At 46.3% G+C, this 16,342-nt stretch overlaps 1 protein-coding gene across 1 annotated transcript in view; it reads right to left on the minus strand.

Moving 5' to 3' along the window:
• LOC138652023 (zinc finger protein 271-like) overlaps positions 1-13,787 on the minus strand; it is a 99,514-nt gene extending 85,727 nt beyond the window's left edge. Inside the window, exon 1 of the mRNA XM_069742718.1 lies at positions 13,546-13,787. The gene's annotated coding sequence lies outside the window, so the exon portion shown is untranslated. The remainder of the gene's footprint in view (positions 1-13,545) is intronic.
• Positions 13,788-16,342: the final 2,555 nt, after the last annotated feature.

The raw sequence follows: 16,342 nt of genomic DNA on the forward strand, positions 1-16,342 counted from the left end.
AAAATGTTTTATTAATTACATACCTGTCCCCTAATTTGCACACACTATACTAATTGTATTGATCACTGACATATCTAACTATTCTGCATCTATTTAGTGTATGTAAGCCATTTCTTCTATCCTGTCGGCTCCTGCAGTGATTTTACAGAAGCTGACTAATTATATATACCGTATATACTCGAGTATAAGCCGACCCGAGTATAAGCCGACCTCCCTAATTTTGCCACAAAAAACTGGGAAAACTTAATGACTCGAGTATAAGCCTAGGGTGGAAAATGCAGCAGCTACCGGTAAAGTTCAAAAGTAAAAATAGATACCAATAAAAGTAAAATTAATTGAGACATCAGTAGGTTAAGTGTTTTTGAATATCTATATTGAATCAGGAGCCCCATATAATGCTCCATAAAGTTTGATGGGCCCCATTAGATGCTCCATATTAAAATATGCCCCATATAATCCTGCATAAAGGGTAATAAGGGCCCCATAAGATGCTCCATAGAGATATTTGCCCTATATAGTGCTGCACAAACGTTATGGCCCCATACAGACACTTGCCCCATATAATGCTGCACAAATGTTATGGCCCCATAAGATGCTCCATACAGTCACTTGCCCCATATGCTTTTGCTGCGATAAAAAAAAAAAAAAAAATCACATACTCACCTCTCTTCGCTCAGGACCCCGGCACTTTCAATATTTACCTGCTCCTCGTGCGGCTCCGTCTCCAGCACTGACATTCAGCAGAGGGCACGCACTGACTACGTCACCGTGCCCTCTGACCTGAGCGTCACAGCCAGAGGACGATGAAAACGGAGCCGCACCGGAATGAGGAGCGGTAAATATCGCGCAGCGCTCCCCTCCCCATATACTCACCTACTGCTGGCGCTGTGAGGCCCCTGCTTCTTCCAGCGCTGCATCTTCTACCTGTATTGAGCGGTCACAGTTACGGCTCATTACAGTAATGAATATGCGGCTCCACCTCTATGGGAGGTGGAGCCGCATATTCATTACTGTAATGAGCAGTACCATGTGACCGCTCGGTACAGGAAGAATCTGCAGCGCTGGAAGAAGCAGGGACGTGCAGGGACTGCGCCAGCAGTAGGTGAGTATTATTAGACAGCCCCCGCCCCGCCTCACCTGCCGACCCCCGGGTATGACTCAAGTATAAGCCGAGAGGGGGATTTTCAGCCCAAAAAAATGGGCTGAAAATCTCGGCTTATACTCGAGTATATACGGTATATATATACTGCTCAAAAAAAAAATAAAGAGAATACTCAAATGACACATCCTAGATCTGAATGAATGAAATATTCTCATTAAATACTTTGTTCTGTACAAAGTTGAATGTGCTGACAACAAAATCACACAAAAATAATCAATGGAAATCAAACTTCTTAACTAATGAAGGCCTGGATTTGGAATGATACTCAAAATCAAATTGAAAATGAAGTTACAGGCTGATCCAACTTCAGTGGAAATGCCTTATGACAAGGAAATGATGCTCAGTAGTGTGTGTGGCCTCCACGTGCCTGTATGATCTCACTACAATGCCTGGGCATGCTCCTGATGAGGCGGCAGATGGTGTCCGGAGGGATCTCCTCCCAGACCTGGACTAAAGCATCCGCCAACTCCTGGACAGTCTGTGGTGCAATGTGACATTGGTGGATGGTGCGAGACATGATGTCCCAGATGTGTTCAATCGGATTCAGGTCTGGAGAATGGGCGGGCCAGTCCATAGCTTCAATGCCTTCATCTTGCAGGAACTGCTGACACACTCCAGCCACATGAGGTCTGGCATGGTCGTCCATTAGGAGGAACCCAGGGCTAACCGCATCAGCATATGGTTTCACAAGGGGTCAGAGGATCTCATTTCGGTACCTAATGGCAGTCAGGCTACCTCTGGCGAGCACATGGAGGGCTGTACGGCCCTCCAAAGAAATGCCACCCCACACCATTACTGACCCACTGCCAAACCGGTCATGCTGAAGGATGTTGCAGGCAGCAGATCGCTCTCCACGGCGTCTCCAGACTCTGCCACATCTGTCACATGTGCTCAGTGTGATCCTGCTTTCATCTGTGAAGAGCACAGGGCGCCCGTTGCAAATTTGCCAATCCTGGTGCTCTGTGGCAAATGCCAAGCGTCCTACACAGTGTTGGGCTGTGAGCACAACCTCCATCTGTGGATGTCGGGCACTCAGACCATCCTCATGGAGTCGTTTTCTAACCGTTTGTGCAAACACATACACATTTGTGGCCTGCTGGAGGTCATTTTGCAGGGCTCTGGCAGTGCTCCTCCTGTTCCTCCTTGCACGAAGGCTGGGGTAGCGGTCCTGCTGCTGGGTTGTTGCCCTCCTAAGGCCCCCTCCACGTCTCCTGGTGTACTGGCCTGCCACCTGGTAGCGTCTCCAACCTCTGGACACTACGATGACAGACACAGCAAACCTTCTTGCCACAGGTTGCATTGATGTGCCATCCTGAATGAGCTGCACTACCTGAGCCACTTGTGTGGGTTGTAGAGTCCATCTCATGCTACCACGAGTGTGAAAGCACAACCAACATTCAAAAGTGACAAAAACATCAGCCAGAAAGCATTGGTACTGAGATGTGGTCTGTGGTCCCCACCTGCAGAACCACTCCTTTATTGAGGGTGTCTTGATAATTGCCAATAATTTCTATCTGTTGTCTATTCTATTTGCACAACAGCATGTGAAATTGATTGTCATACAGCGTTGTTTCCTAAGTGGACAGTTTGATTTCACAGAAGTTTTTTTTACTCAGAGTTATATTCTGTTGTCTAAGTGTTCCCTTTATTTTTTTTGAGCAGTGTGTGTGTGTATGTGTAAATATATATATATATATATATATATATATATATATATATATATATATATATATATATATATACATATACATATACATATACACACACACACACATGTACTCGAGTATAAGCCGAAAAGTGCCCCTCTCGGCTTATACTCGAGTCACTGTCGGTGGCAGGGTCGGCGGGTGAGGGGGAGAGGGCGCTGAGGCATACTTACCTGCTTCCGGGGCTCCTGGCGCTGTCCCTGCAGTCCCACAGTCTCCGGGTGCCGCAGCTCTTCCCCTGTTCAGCGGTCATATGGGACCGCTCATTAGAGAAATTAATATGGACTCTCCCATAGGGGTGGAGCCGCATATTCATTTCTCTAATGAGCGGTAACGGTGACCGCTGATAGAGGAAGAGGCTGCGGCACCAAAGACCAGCTGTCTGGGGGAAGGAGCGGGACGCCGGGAGCAGGTAAGTATTACATAGTCACCTGTCCGTGTTCCACACGCCGGGCGCCGCTCTGTCTTCGCGTCCTCTGCACTGACTGGTCAGGTCAGAGGGCGCGATGATGCATATAGGGTGCGTGCCGCCCTCTGCCTGAACAGTCAGAGCGGAGAGACGCCGAGACGGGACGCTGAGGAGCTGCAAGCAAGAGAGGCGAGTATGGCATTTTTTTTTATTGCAGCAGCAGCAATGGCACAGCTTTCTATGGCACAGCTATAGGGCAATAATGATCGGTGCAGAGCACTATATGGCACAGCTATGGGGCAATAATGAACGGTGCAGAGCACAATATGGCACAGCTATGGGGCAATAATGAACGGTGCAGAGCACTATATGGCACAGCTATGGGGCAATAATGAACGATGCAGAACACTATATGGCACAGCTATGGGGCCATAATGAACGGTATGGAGCATCTATTTTTATTTAATTTATGCTCTGCCCTGTTGAGGGCAGAGTAAAGTACTGTAGTGCGCAGGCGCCGGGCCTCTGACCTTTCCGGCGCCTGCGCACTGCAGTACTTTGTCTGGCCTCAACAGGGCAGAGCAAAGTACGCCTGCGCCGGAGCCATGGCTGAAGATCAGAAGAGGAAGTCTTGTAATGAAGATGGGAGGCGCCGCAGCGGACCAGAGACGCCCATCAGACCTGACCAGCAGCGGGACCGCCCCTGGGTGAGTATAATATACCTCTTTTTCTCCTCTTTCAGGTAACATCGGGGGCTTATCTATAGCATTACAGAATGCTGTAGATAAGCCCCTGATGCCGGTGGGCTTACCTCACCCGCGATTTTCGGGGTGACAGGTTCCCTTTAACAGCCCACGTAGCATTTAACAGCCCACGTAGTATATAGCACAGCCACGGAGTATATAGCACAGCCCATGTAGTATATAGCAGTGTGGGTACCATATCCCTGTTAAAAAAATTATTAAAATAAAAAATAGTTATAGACTCGCTTTCCGGCGGCCCCGGATCCAGCCCAGGAGTTAGCGATGCTTTCGCCAGGTCCGTTCCCAGTGATGCTTTGCGGCAATAACCCGTGATGACGTAGCAGACTCGCGTGATCCTACGCCATCTGGGGTCATTTCGCAAAGCATTACTGGGAACGGAACTGCCAAGAGCATCGCGAGGATGAGGAAGGCTTCGAGGGCCGCCGGAAGGTGAGAATAGCACAATTTTTTTTTTATTATTATTATTTTTAACATTATATCTTTTTACTATTGATGTTGCATAGGCAGCATCAATACTAAAGCCTGTCGCTGATTGGTCGCAGATATATATATATATATATATATACACACACACACACACATTTATTCTATGTGTATATCTCTATTCTATATATTGTAATCTAACCTGTCACTCTGTGATTAAAATGTACGTGGCTGATCATTTGGTGGCACAGTGGCACAGTGGTTAGCACAGCAGCCTTGCAGCGCTGGAGTCCTGGGTTCAAACCCCGCCAAGGACAACATCTGCAAAGAGTTTGAATGTTCTCTCTGTGTTTGCGTGGGTTTCCTCCGGGCACTCCGGTTTCCTCCCACATTCCACAGACATACTGATAGGAAATCTAGATTGTGAGCCCCATCGGGGCTGATAATGTGTGCAAAAATGTAAAGCGCTGCGGAATATGTTAGCGCTATATAAAAATAAAGATTATTATTATTATTGTTATTATTATGTGCCCACGTCAGGATTTCTGGCAAAAATTTTCCTGACAAAAACCGGACATTTCTGCCAGAAATCCGCATGCGTTTTTTGCGCTTTTTTTGCGTTTTTTTCAAATGCGTAGAATAGCAGGAAAAACACGCAAAATTAATAAACATGCTGCTTTTTTTGTGCACAAAAATGGCAGAATGCATTCTAAAGGATAGGATGCATAATGTATGCTTTTATAATGAGTTTTTATCGCGAAAAAACCTGAACGTGTGCACATACCAATTTATCTATCTGGAATTTTATTTATATATTTATATATATATATATATATATATATATATATATATATATATATATATATATATATATATATATATCTCTATCTATCTATCTATCTATCTATCTATATATATATATATATATATATATAGATATATATATATATATATATATATATATATATATATATATATATATATAGATATATATATACACACACACACACATGTATTTTGAAGATTATTTCGTTCAAAATGTAGTGCAAATGATTTAGAGCTTTTCTCTATGTAAAAGCTCATGTTAAAATAACATTGCATTGGGATGAAGATAGGGTGCTGGGTGTGAAAAGTCAGATTGTACTCGCACAAAAAAAATGCATGACACTCACATGATAATTGCATTACACTCCTCCGACTCTCCTGCATCAAAATGGGACCGATTTTTAAATCGCTACTGTGTCTCCAGCCTGTGTATGTAATGGTGGTGTGAGATCAGTGTCCCAAGGTCATTTAACCCCTTTAAAAAAATCAGTTAGGCTACGTTCAGACTAGCGTTGTGCGCCGCTGCGTTGGTGACGCAACGCACAACGCACGCAAAAACGCGGCAAAATGCACGCAAAAACGCTGCGTTTTGCGACACGTGCGTCGTTTTTTGCCGAAAATCGGACGCAAGAAAAATGCAACTTGTTGCGTTTTCTTGGTCCGACGCTTGTGGCAAAAAAGACGCATGCGTCGCAAAACGCAACAAACAAAAACGCATGCGTCCCCCATGTTAAACATAGGGGCGCATGACGCGTGCGTCGCCCGACGCTAACCCGACGCACACTAGCACAACGCTAGTCTGAACGTAGCCTTACTTATTCAAATCATCAAAATCGACTTGCTGCCAACTTTGATGCCAGTTCTCATGGCCAGAACCCATTTGGGACAAGTTAAAGTAATAATGGCATCAGATCAGTGGCCCAAAGTCATTTAACCCCTTAAAACCATCAGTTACTTATTCAAATCTGTGAAAATGGGCAGTTTGCCCACTTTGATGCCAATTCTGGTGCCCAGAACCCATTTGGGCCAGGCTGCAGGGACCTGAGTTTGATGCAGGGCATCACTATCTGTATATTTTAACCCCTTCATGACCCAGCCTATTTTGACCTTAAAGACCTTGCCGTTTTTTGCAATTCTGACCAGTGTCCCTTCATGAGGTAATAACTCAGGAACGCTTGAATGGATCCTAGCGGTTCAGAGATTGTTTTTTCGTGACATATTGGGCTTCATGTTAGTGGTAAATTTAGGTCAATAAATTCTGTGTTTATTTGTGATAAAAACGGAAATTTGGCGAAAATTTAGAAAATTTCGCAATTTTCACATTTTGAATTTTTATTCTGTTAAACCAGAGAGTTATGTGACACAAAATAGTTAATAAATAACATTTCCCACACGTCTACTTTACATCAGCACAATTTTGGAAACAAAATTTTTTTTTGCTAGGAAGTTATAAGGGTTAAAATTTGACCAGCGATTTCTCATTTTTACAACGAAATTTACAAAACCATTTTTTTTAGGGATCACCTCACATTTGAAGTCAGTTTGAGGGGTCTATATGGCTGAAAATACCCAAAAGTGACACCATTCTAAAAACTGCACCCCTCAAGGTGCACAAAACCACATTCAAGAAGTTTATTAACCCTTCAGGTGCTTCACAGCAGCAGAAGCAACATGGAAGGAAAAAATGAACATTTAACTTTTTAGTCACAAAAATGATTTTTCAGCAACAATTTTTTTATTTTCCCAATGGTAAAAGGAGAAACTGAACCACGTACGTTGTTGTCCAATTTGTCCTGAGTACGCCGATACCTCATATGTGGGGGTAAACCACTGTTTGGGCGCACGGCAGGGCTTGGAAGGGAAGGAGCGCCATTTGACTTTTTGAATGAAAAATTGGCTGCACTCTTTAGCGGACACCATGTCACATTTGGAGAGCCCCCGTGTGCCTAAAAATTGGAGCTCCCCCACAAGTGACCCCATTTTGGAAACTAGACGCCCCAAGGAACTTATCTAGATGCATAGTGAGCCCTTTAAACCCCCAGGTGCTTCACAAATTGATCCGTAAAAATGAAAAAGTACTTTTTTTTCACAAAAAAATTCTTTTAGCCTCAATTTTTTCATTTTCACATGGACAACAGGATAAAATGGATCCTAAAATTTGTTTGGCAATTTCTCCTGAGTACACCGATACTTCACATGTGGGGGTAAACCACTGTTTGGGCACATGGTAAGGCTCGGAAGGGAAGGAGCGCCATTTGACTTTTTGAATGAAAAATTATCTCCATCGATAGCGGACACCATGTCGCGTTTGGAGAGACCCTGTGTGCTTAAACATTGGAGCTCCCCCACAAGTGACCCCATTTTGGAAACTGGACCCCCCAAGGAACTTATCTAGATGCCTAGTGAGCACTTTAAACCCTCAGGTGCTTCACAAATTGATCCGTAAAAATGAAAAAGTACTTTTTTTTCACAAAAAATTTATTTTCGCCTCAATTTTTTCATTTTCACATGGGCAATAGGATAAAATGGATCCTAAAATTTGTTGAGCAATTTCTCCCGAGTACGCCGATACCTCATATGTGGGGGTAAACCACTGTTTGGGCACACGGCAGGGCTCGGAAGGGAAGGCGCGCCTATTAACTTTTTGAATGGAAAATTAGCTCCAATTGTTAGCGGACACCATGTCGCATTTGGAGAGCCCCTGTGTGCCTATGCAATGGAGCTCCCCCACAAGTGACCCCATTTTGGAAACTAGACCCCCCAAGGAACTTATCTAGATGCATACTGAGCACTTTAAACCCCCAGGTGCTTCACAGAAGTTTATAATGCAGAGCCATGAAAATAAAAAATAATTTTTCTTTTCTCAAAAATGATTTTTTAGCCTGGAATTTCCTATTTTGCCAATGGTAATAGGAGAAATTGGACCACAAATGTTGTTGTCCAGTTTGTCCTGAGTATGCAGATACCCCATATGTGGGGGTAAACCACTGTTTGGGCGCACGGCAGGGCTCAGAAGGGAAGGCACGCCATTTGGCTTTTTAAATGGAAAATTATCTCCAATCATTAGCGGACACCATGTCGCGTTTGGAGAGCCCCTGTGTGCCTAAACATTGAAGATCCCCCACAAATTACCCCATTTTGGAAACTAGACCCCCAAAGGAACTAATCTAGATGTGTAGTGAGCACTTTGAACCCTCAAGTGCTTCACAGAAGTTTATAACGCAGAGCCATGAAAATAAAAAAAAAAAAATATTTTCTCAAAAATGAATTTTAGCCCGCAATTTTTTATTTTCCCAAGGGTAACAGGAGAAATTTGACCCCAAAAGTTGTTGTCCAGTTTCTCCTGAGTACGCTGATACCCCATATGTGGGGGTAAACCACTGTTTAGGCACATGCTGGGGCTCGGAAGTGAAGTAGTGACGTTTTGAAATGCAGACTTTGATGGAATGCTCTGCGGGCGTCACGTTGCGTTTGCAGAGCCCCTGATGTGGCTAAACAGTAGAAACCCCCCACAAGTGACCCCATTTTGGAAACTAGACCCCGAAAGGAACTTATCTAGATGTGAGGTGAGCACTTTGAACCCCCAAGTGCTTCACAGAAGTTCATAACACAGAGCAGTGAAAATAATAAATACGTTTTCTTTCCTCAAAAATAATTTTTTAGCCCAGAATTTTTTATTTTCCCAAGGGTTACAGGAGAAATTGGACCACAAAAGTTGTTGTCCAGTTTCTCCTGAGTACGCTGATACCCCATGTGTGGGGGTAAACCACTGTTTGGGCACACGTGGGGGCTCAGAAGGGAAGTAGTGACTTTTGAAATGCAGACTTTGATGGAATGGTCTGCGGGCGTCACATTGCGTTTGCAGAGCCCCTGGTGTGCCTAAACAGTAGAAACCCCCCACAAGTGACCCCATTTTGGAAACTAGACCCCCAAAGGAACTTATCTAGATGTGTGGTGAGCACTTTCAACCCCCAAGTGCTTTACAGAAGTTTATAACGCAGAGCCGTGAAAATAATAAATACGTTTTCTTTCCTCAAAAATAATTTTTTAGCCCAGAATTTTTTATTTTCCCAAGGGTTACAGGAGAAATTGGACCACAAAAGTTGTTGTCCAGTTTCTCCTGAGTACGCTGATGCCCCATGTGTGGGGGTAAACCACTGTTTGGGCACACGTGGGGGCTCAGAAGGGAAGTAGTGACTTTTGAAATGCAGACTTTGATGGAATGGTCTGCGGGCGTCACGTTGCGTTTGCAGAGCCCCTGGTGTGCCTAAACAGTAGAAACCCCCCACAAGTGACCCCATTTTGGAAACTAGACCCCCCAAGGAACTTATCTAGATATGTGGTGAGCACTTTGAACCCCCAAGTGCTTCACAGACGTTTACAACGCAGAGCCGTGAAAATAAAAAATCATTTTTCTTTCCTCAAAAATGATGTTTTAGCAAGCAATTTTTTATTTTCTCAAGGGTAACAGGAGAAATTGGACCCCAGTAATTGTTGCGCAGTTTGTCCTGAGTATGCTGGTACCCCATATGTGGGGGTAAACCACTGTTTGGGCACACGTCGGGGTTCGGAAGTGAGGGAGCACCATTTGAATTTTTGAATACAAGATTGGCTGGAATCAATGGTGGCGCCATGTTGCGTTTGGAGACCCCCTGAAGTGCCTAAACAGTGGAAACCCCTCAATTCTACCTCCAACACACCCCTAACCCTTATCCCAACTGTAGCCGTAACCCTAATCACAACCCTAACCCCAACACACCCCTAACCACAACCCTAACCCCAACACACCCCTAACCCTAACCACAACCCTAATTCCAACCCAACTCTAAGGCTATGTGCCAACGTTGCGGATTCGTATGAGATTTTTCAGCATCATTTTTGAAAAATCCGCGGGTAAAAGGCACTGCGTTTTACCTGTGGATTTACCGTGGATTTCCAGTGTTTTTTGTGCGGATTTCACCTGTGGATTCCTATTGAGGAACAGGTGTAAAACGCTGCGGAATCCGCACAAAGAATTGGCATGCTGCGGAAAATACAACGCAGCGTTCCCGCGCGGTATTTTCTGCACCATGGGCACAGCGGATTTGGTTTTCCATATGTTTACATGGTACTGTAAACCTGATGGAACACTGCTGCGAATCCGCAGCGGCCAATCCGCACCGTGTGCACATAGCCTAATTCTAAAGGTATGTGCACACGCTGCGGAAAACGCTGCGGATCCGCAGCAGTTTCCCATGAGTGTACAGTTCAATGTGAACCTATGGGAACCAAAAATCGCTGTACACATGCTGCGGAAAAACTGCACGGAAACGCAGCGGTTTACATTCCGCAGCATGTCACTTCTTTCTGCGGATTCCGCAGCGGTTTTAGAACTGCTCCAATAGAAAATCGCAGTTGTAAAACCGCAGTGAAATGCGCAGAAAAACCGCGGTAAATCCACGATAAATCGGCAGCGGTTTAGCACTGTGGATTTTTCAAATCCGCTGCGGAAAAATCCGCATAGGACCAGAATACGTGTGCACATACCGAAACCCTAACCCTAGCCCTAACCCTACCCCTAACCCTAACCCTAGCCCTAACCCTACCCCTACCCCTAACCCTAGCCCTAACCCTACCCCTACCCCTAACCCTACCCCTAACCCTAACCCTAGTTCTTACCCCAACCTTAGTGAAAAAAAAAAAAATTCTTTATTTTTTTTATTGTCCCTATCTATGGGGGTGACAAAGGGGGGGGTCATTTACTATTTTTTTTATTTTGATCACTGAGATAGGATATATCTCAGTGATCAAAATTCACTCTGGAACGAATCTGCCGGCCGGCAGATTCGGCGGGCGCACTGCACATGCGCCCGCCATTTTGGAAGATGGCGGCGCCCAGGAAAGAAGACGGACCTCGGGCGGCCAGGTAAGTATAAGGGGGGGGAGATCAGGGCACGGGGGGGGCGTCGGAGCACGGGGGGGTGGATCGGATCATGGGGGGGGGTGGATCGGAACACGGGAGGGAGGATTGGAGCACGGGGAAGGATTGGAGCACGGGGTGAGGGATCGCTGTGCGGGGGGGGTGGATCGGAGCACGGGGGGGGGTCGCTGTGTGCGGGGGGGGGGATCGGAGTGCGGGGGGGTTTGATTGCAGCACAGGGGGTGTGATTGGTGCACGGGGAAGCGGACAGGAGGACGGGGGAGCGGAGCACAGGACGGAGGGGAGCGGACCACAGATCGGGGGGCTGGGGGGGGCGATCGGAGGGGTGGGGTGGGTGCACATAAGTGTTTCCAGCCATGGCCGATGATATTGCAGCATCGGCCATGGCTGGATTGTAATATTTCACCATTTTTTTAGGTGAAATATTACAAATCGCTCTGATTGGCAGTTTCACTTTCAACAGCCAATCAGAGCGATCGTAGCCACGAGGGGGTGAAGCCACCCCCCCTGGGCTAAACTACCACTCCCCCTGTCCCTGCAGATCGGGTGAAATGGGAGTTAACCCTTTCACCCGGCCTGCAGGGACGCGATCTTTCCATGACGCATATGCTGCGTCATGGGTCGGAATGGCACCGACTTTCATGACGCAGCGTATGCGTCAAAGGTCGGGAAGGGGTTAAGTGTCAGATCAGTGGCACAAAGGCATTTAACAAAAGGGGAGAAGCCAGCGCTGCTTGTGGTCAGAACACTATACAAAAAGTGCAAATGCACATATTAATTTCTGACTGTATATCAAAATGAGACATTTAGCAAACAATTGATCAATTCTTTGAGCCACCCCGCCACGTCACGGCATTCTCTTGGGGCAGTCCTGCTCTACGATTTTTATATTCGCTGTGCCATTACGGCCTCCTTTATATGAGGCTTTTAACACATTTAGGAGGCCGTAATGGCACAGTGAATAAACCAAAAAAAAGGTAGAGTGGGACTAACGTGGTCTTTCTCGTAACATATTAAGGAGGCTGTAATGGCACAGCGAATATAAAAATCGTAGAGCAGGACTGCCCCAAGAGAATGCCGTGACGTGGCGGGGTGGCTCAAAGAATTGATCAATTGTTTGCTAAATGTCACATTTTGATATACAGTCAGAAATTAATATGTGCATTTGCACTTTTTGCGTTCTGACCACAAGCAGCGCTGGCTTCTCCCCTTTTGTATTATAAAGGCATTTAACCCCTTAAAAACATAAGTTACTTAATCAAATGCCCAAAATTGACTGTCTGCCCACTTTGCTGCCAGTTCTGATGCCCAGAACCCATTTGGGCCAGGCTGGAGATACTTGGTTTTGATGTGGGGTGCCCTGTTCTATATGTCTGCAGTGCGAGATCAGTGGCCCAAAGGCATTTAACCCTTTCTTCAGCGCTCTTTGGTGCCCATTTTTGTGCCAGTTTTATTGTTTTTGTAGCAGGTTTTAAGTGTATTCACATTAGGGCACCTCACTGCATTGTCTTTTATTATTGTGATGCTTATTTTTTGTTGTTAAACCTATAAAAAAAAAAAAAAAAACAGAAAAGAAAAAGTTGCCGAATAAGAAACTGACGAATAAGAAACCAACTTCAGCTCCGAATAAGAAACTGATCGAATAAGAAACCAACTTCAGCCTCGTCCATCGCGGCAGGGATGGGTCATTCTCTACCCATCTAGGACAACGAGCTCGCACACTGAGCCGTTTCTGAAGGACTCTCACTGTGGTGAGCCAATTGGGTTCAGCTGCCAATGACCACAATGGGCTGCACTAATGTAACAGGGATCCAGACAGCCCATAACTCCTGTGGCCAATGCCTACTGCTCAGTAGTGATGATGCCAACACTAAGGGACGTGACCACTGATTGGCTGCAGCAGTCATGTGACGGTGGCTTGTAATCATTGAGAAAAGGAGCACCAATGCTGGATCAGAGGGAGGCTTGCGGGCTACTCACTGCGAAACATTGGCTTTTGGTAAACCCCTCTAAGAAAATGAATTGACATTTCTAATGCTGCCTGACTTTAGATCAGCCATATTCCTAACCCTCTGGGATGGGGGCTTTCTCTGCAGCCCCAGGGTGTTATGGCTTCCAGAAGGGGCATTTGTGGCCTGTCAGGCACTGACCATTACAAGTCTCCCAGGAAGGGTCCTCACTAGGAGCCAATAGAAACGGTAAGAGCCCTACAGCCATTCCCTGCCCTGTCACACTCCCAGTGTGTGCGCACTATTCAGCCAAAAACTTCCAGCACGGCCTGCTAGTGAGCAGAGCCTGCTGCCGCCACTGGGGAGGCCGGCCAGGCCGCACTATACCTCTGCTCCTGGGTAGACGGGCCGTGTCCAGGACTCCGTGTTCTTCACTGGTGAGAAGCTTTCATTTGGCAGATTCCAGGCACTTAGTAGGGCAGCAGACATGTCCAGTGCACGATGCACTGCAAGTCCCAGTGAGGTGCCGGCGTCTCTGCAGCTCACATAAACACGTCTACCTCCATTTCACAACTCGCCACCTCCTCCTCCAGGCCTGTAATGTCTCTTCTCCGTCCCTTCACAATCACTCGCACTGCACAGTACAGCAGTAGGTCATGTGATTTACCCACGTGACCTTATTCCCATATATGGAAAGCATAGCTTCTTCATTCACCACCCGAGCCAGAGCATGCGCAGCTCACTCTGCGGATAGGCGCACTGCTCTGTGCAGAGCACACAGAACGTCTTTGGGTCATTAACCCCTTAGTGACGGAGCCAAATTTTTTAAATCTGACCAGTGTCACTTTATGTGGTAATAACTCTGCAACGCTTCAACAAATCCCAGTGATTTTGAGACTGTTTTTTCGTGACACATGATTCTTTATGATAATGGTAAATTTAGGTCAATATGTTTTGTGTTTATTTATAAAAAATATCAAAAATTTGAGAAAAATGTAAAAAAATTAGCAATTTTCAAAATTTGAATGATTATCCCTTTAATCCAGAGGGTCATACCACAGCAAACCATTAATAAATAACATTTCCCACATGTCAGCTTTACATCAGCACCATTTGTAAAATGTTATTTTATTTTGTTAGCATTTTAGGAGGTTTAAAAATGTAGCAGCAATTTTTCATTTTTTCAAGGAAATTTACAAAATTTATTTTTTTAGGGACTTATCTATGTTTGAAGTCACTTTAGGGGTCTCACATATTGGGAAACCCCCAAACGTGATACCATTTTAAAAACAGCACCCCCTGACATATCGAAAACTGCTGTCAGGTAGTTTATTAACCCTTCAGGAGCTTTACAGGAATTAATACAAAGTGGTATGACACAAATGAAAATGTGTATTTTTACCACCTAAATGCCGCTAACTTTTGAACAGAATACTACAGCCGACAGACTCTAAGGCCGCTATTTGGTCATGAATTGCGATCGCAAACATCAGGACAACAAAATCATGATCTGAGGGCACCAATTGTGATAAAGGGGAAGCCCCCACTCTCTGTTAACCATATATAATGATGTAGTCAGTATTTACAGCAGCATCTAAGGGGTTAAACAGATTTGGACGGTGCAAACACTGATCTTGGCTGATGCACAAAGTTGTCAGCTATAGTGTACAACCGACAGATGCTGGATTGTCACCTGTATGGGGAGGCTATTCTCTTATATGTCAGGTCAGTTAAAAGGCGTATTGGCGGTCATTAAGGGGTTAAAAAACAATCATGTCCGTATTAGTGATGAGCGAATATACTTGTCATTACTCGAGATTTCCCGAGCATGCTCAGGTGTCCTCCGAGTATTTGTAAGTGCTCGGCGATTTCATTTTTCTCACCTCAGCTGAATGATTTACATCTGTCAGGCCGGCGTCACACTAGCGAGTTTCACGGACGTAAGAGCACATAAAATATGTCCGTAAAACACACCTAACAAACGTCCTAATTATTCCCAATGGGTCTAGCAGTGGCGTAGGAAGGGGGGGGGGGCGGGCGCTGCAGGAGGAGAAAGAAAAAAAAAAAGACGCGGGCCCTTTAAATTTTCCAGCGGCACCGTCCGCCGCCACGACCAGGCTCCCCCTCCCGCCCCCCTTCCCCGTGCCACCGCTGGCATCGGGCCCCCGTTCTAATACCTCTCCTGGTTTCTGCGGCAGCTGCAGCGTCTTCAGCGCCCTCTGACTCTGCGACGTCTCAGAGCAGAGGGCGCGATGACGTCATCACTGTGCGCGCCGCTCAGCCTCTCTGTCCTGAGCGTCGCAGAGCCGGAGAGACGCTGACTGCACCGGACCTGCGCTAGGAACGGGAGAGGTGAGGATTTTACTTTTTTTTTCTTTATGTCTGACTCTGTCTGGGGCAATGCTGGACACACTGGGGCAATACTGGAGACCATGGGGCAGATTGCTGGACACACTGGGGCAATACTGGAGACCATGGGGCAGATTGCTGGACACACTGGGGCAATACTGGAGACCATGGGGCAGATTGCTGGACACACTGGGGCAATACTGGAGACCATGGGGCAGAATGCTGGACACACTGGGGCAATACTGGAGACCATGGGGCAGAATGCTGGACACACTGGGGCAATACTGGAGAGCATGGGGCAGAATGCTGGACACACTGGGGCAATACTGGAGACCATGGGGCAGAATGCTGGACACACTGGGGCAATACTGGAGACCATGGGGCAGAATGCTGGACACACTGGGGCAATACTGGAGACCATGGGGCAGAATGCTGGACACACTGGGGCAATACTGGAGACCATGGGGCAGAATGCTGGACACACTGGGGCAATACTGGAGACCATGGGGCAGAATGCTGGACACACTGGGGCAATACTGGAGACCAAGGGGCAGAATGCTGGACACACTGGGGCAATACTGGAGACCCTGGGACAGATTTCTAGACACATTGAGGCAATGCTGGAGACCCTGGAGCAGATTTCTGGACACACTGGGGCAAATTTCTGGACATACTGGGGCAATGCTGGAGACCCTGGGGCAGATTTCTGGACACTGGGGCAATGCTGGACACTGGGGCAGATTGCTGGACACGCTGGGGCAATGCTGGACACTGGGGCAGATTGCTGGACACACTGGGGGCAATGCTGGACACACTGGGGGCAATGCTGGACATA

The sequence above is a fragment of the Ranitomeya imitator genome, chromosome 10 (genome assembly GCF_032444005.1).
Source record: "Ranitomeya imitator isolate aRanImi1 chromosome 10, aRanImi1.pri, whole genome shotgun sequence".
NCBI classification, from domain to species: domain Eukaryota; kingdom Metazoa; phylum Chordata; class Amphibia; order Anura; family Dendrobatidae; genus Ranitomeya; species Ranitomeya imitator.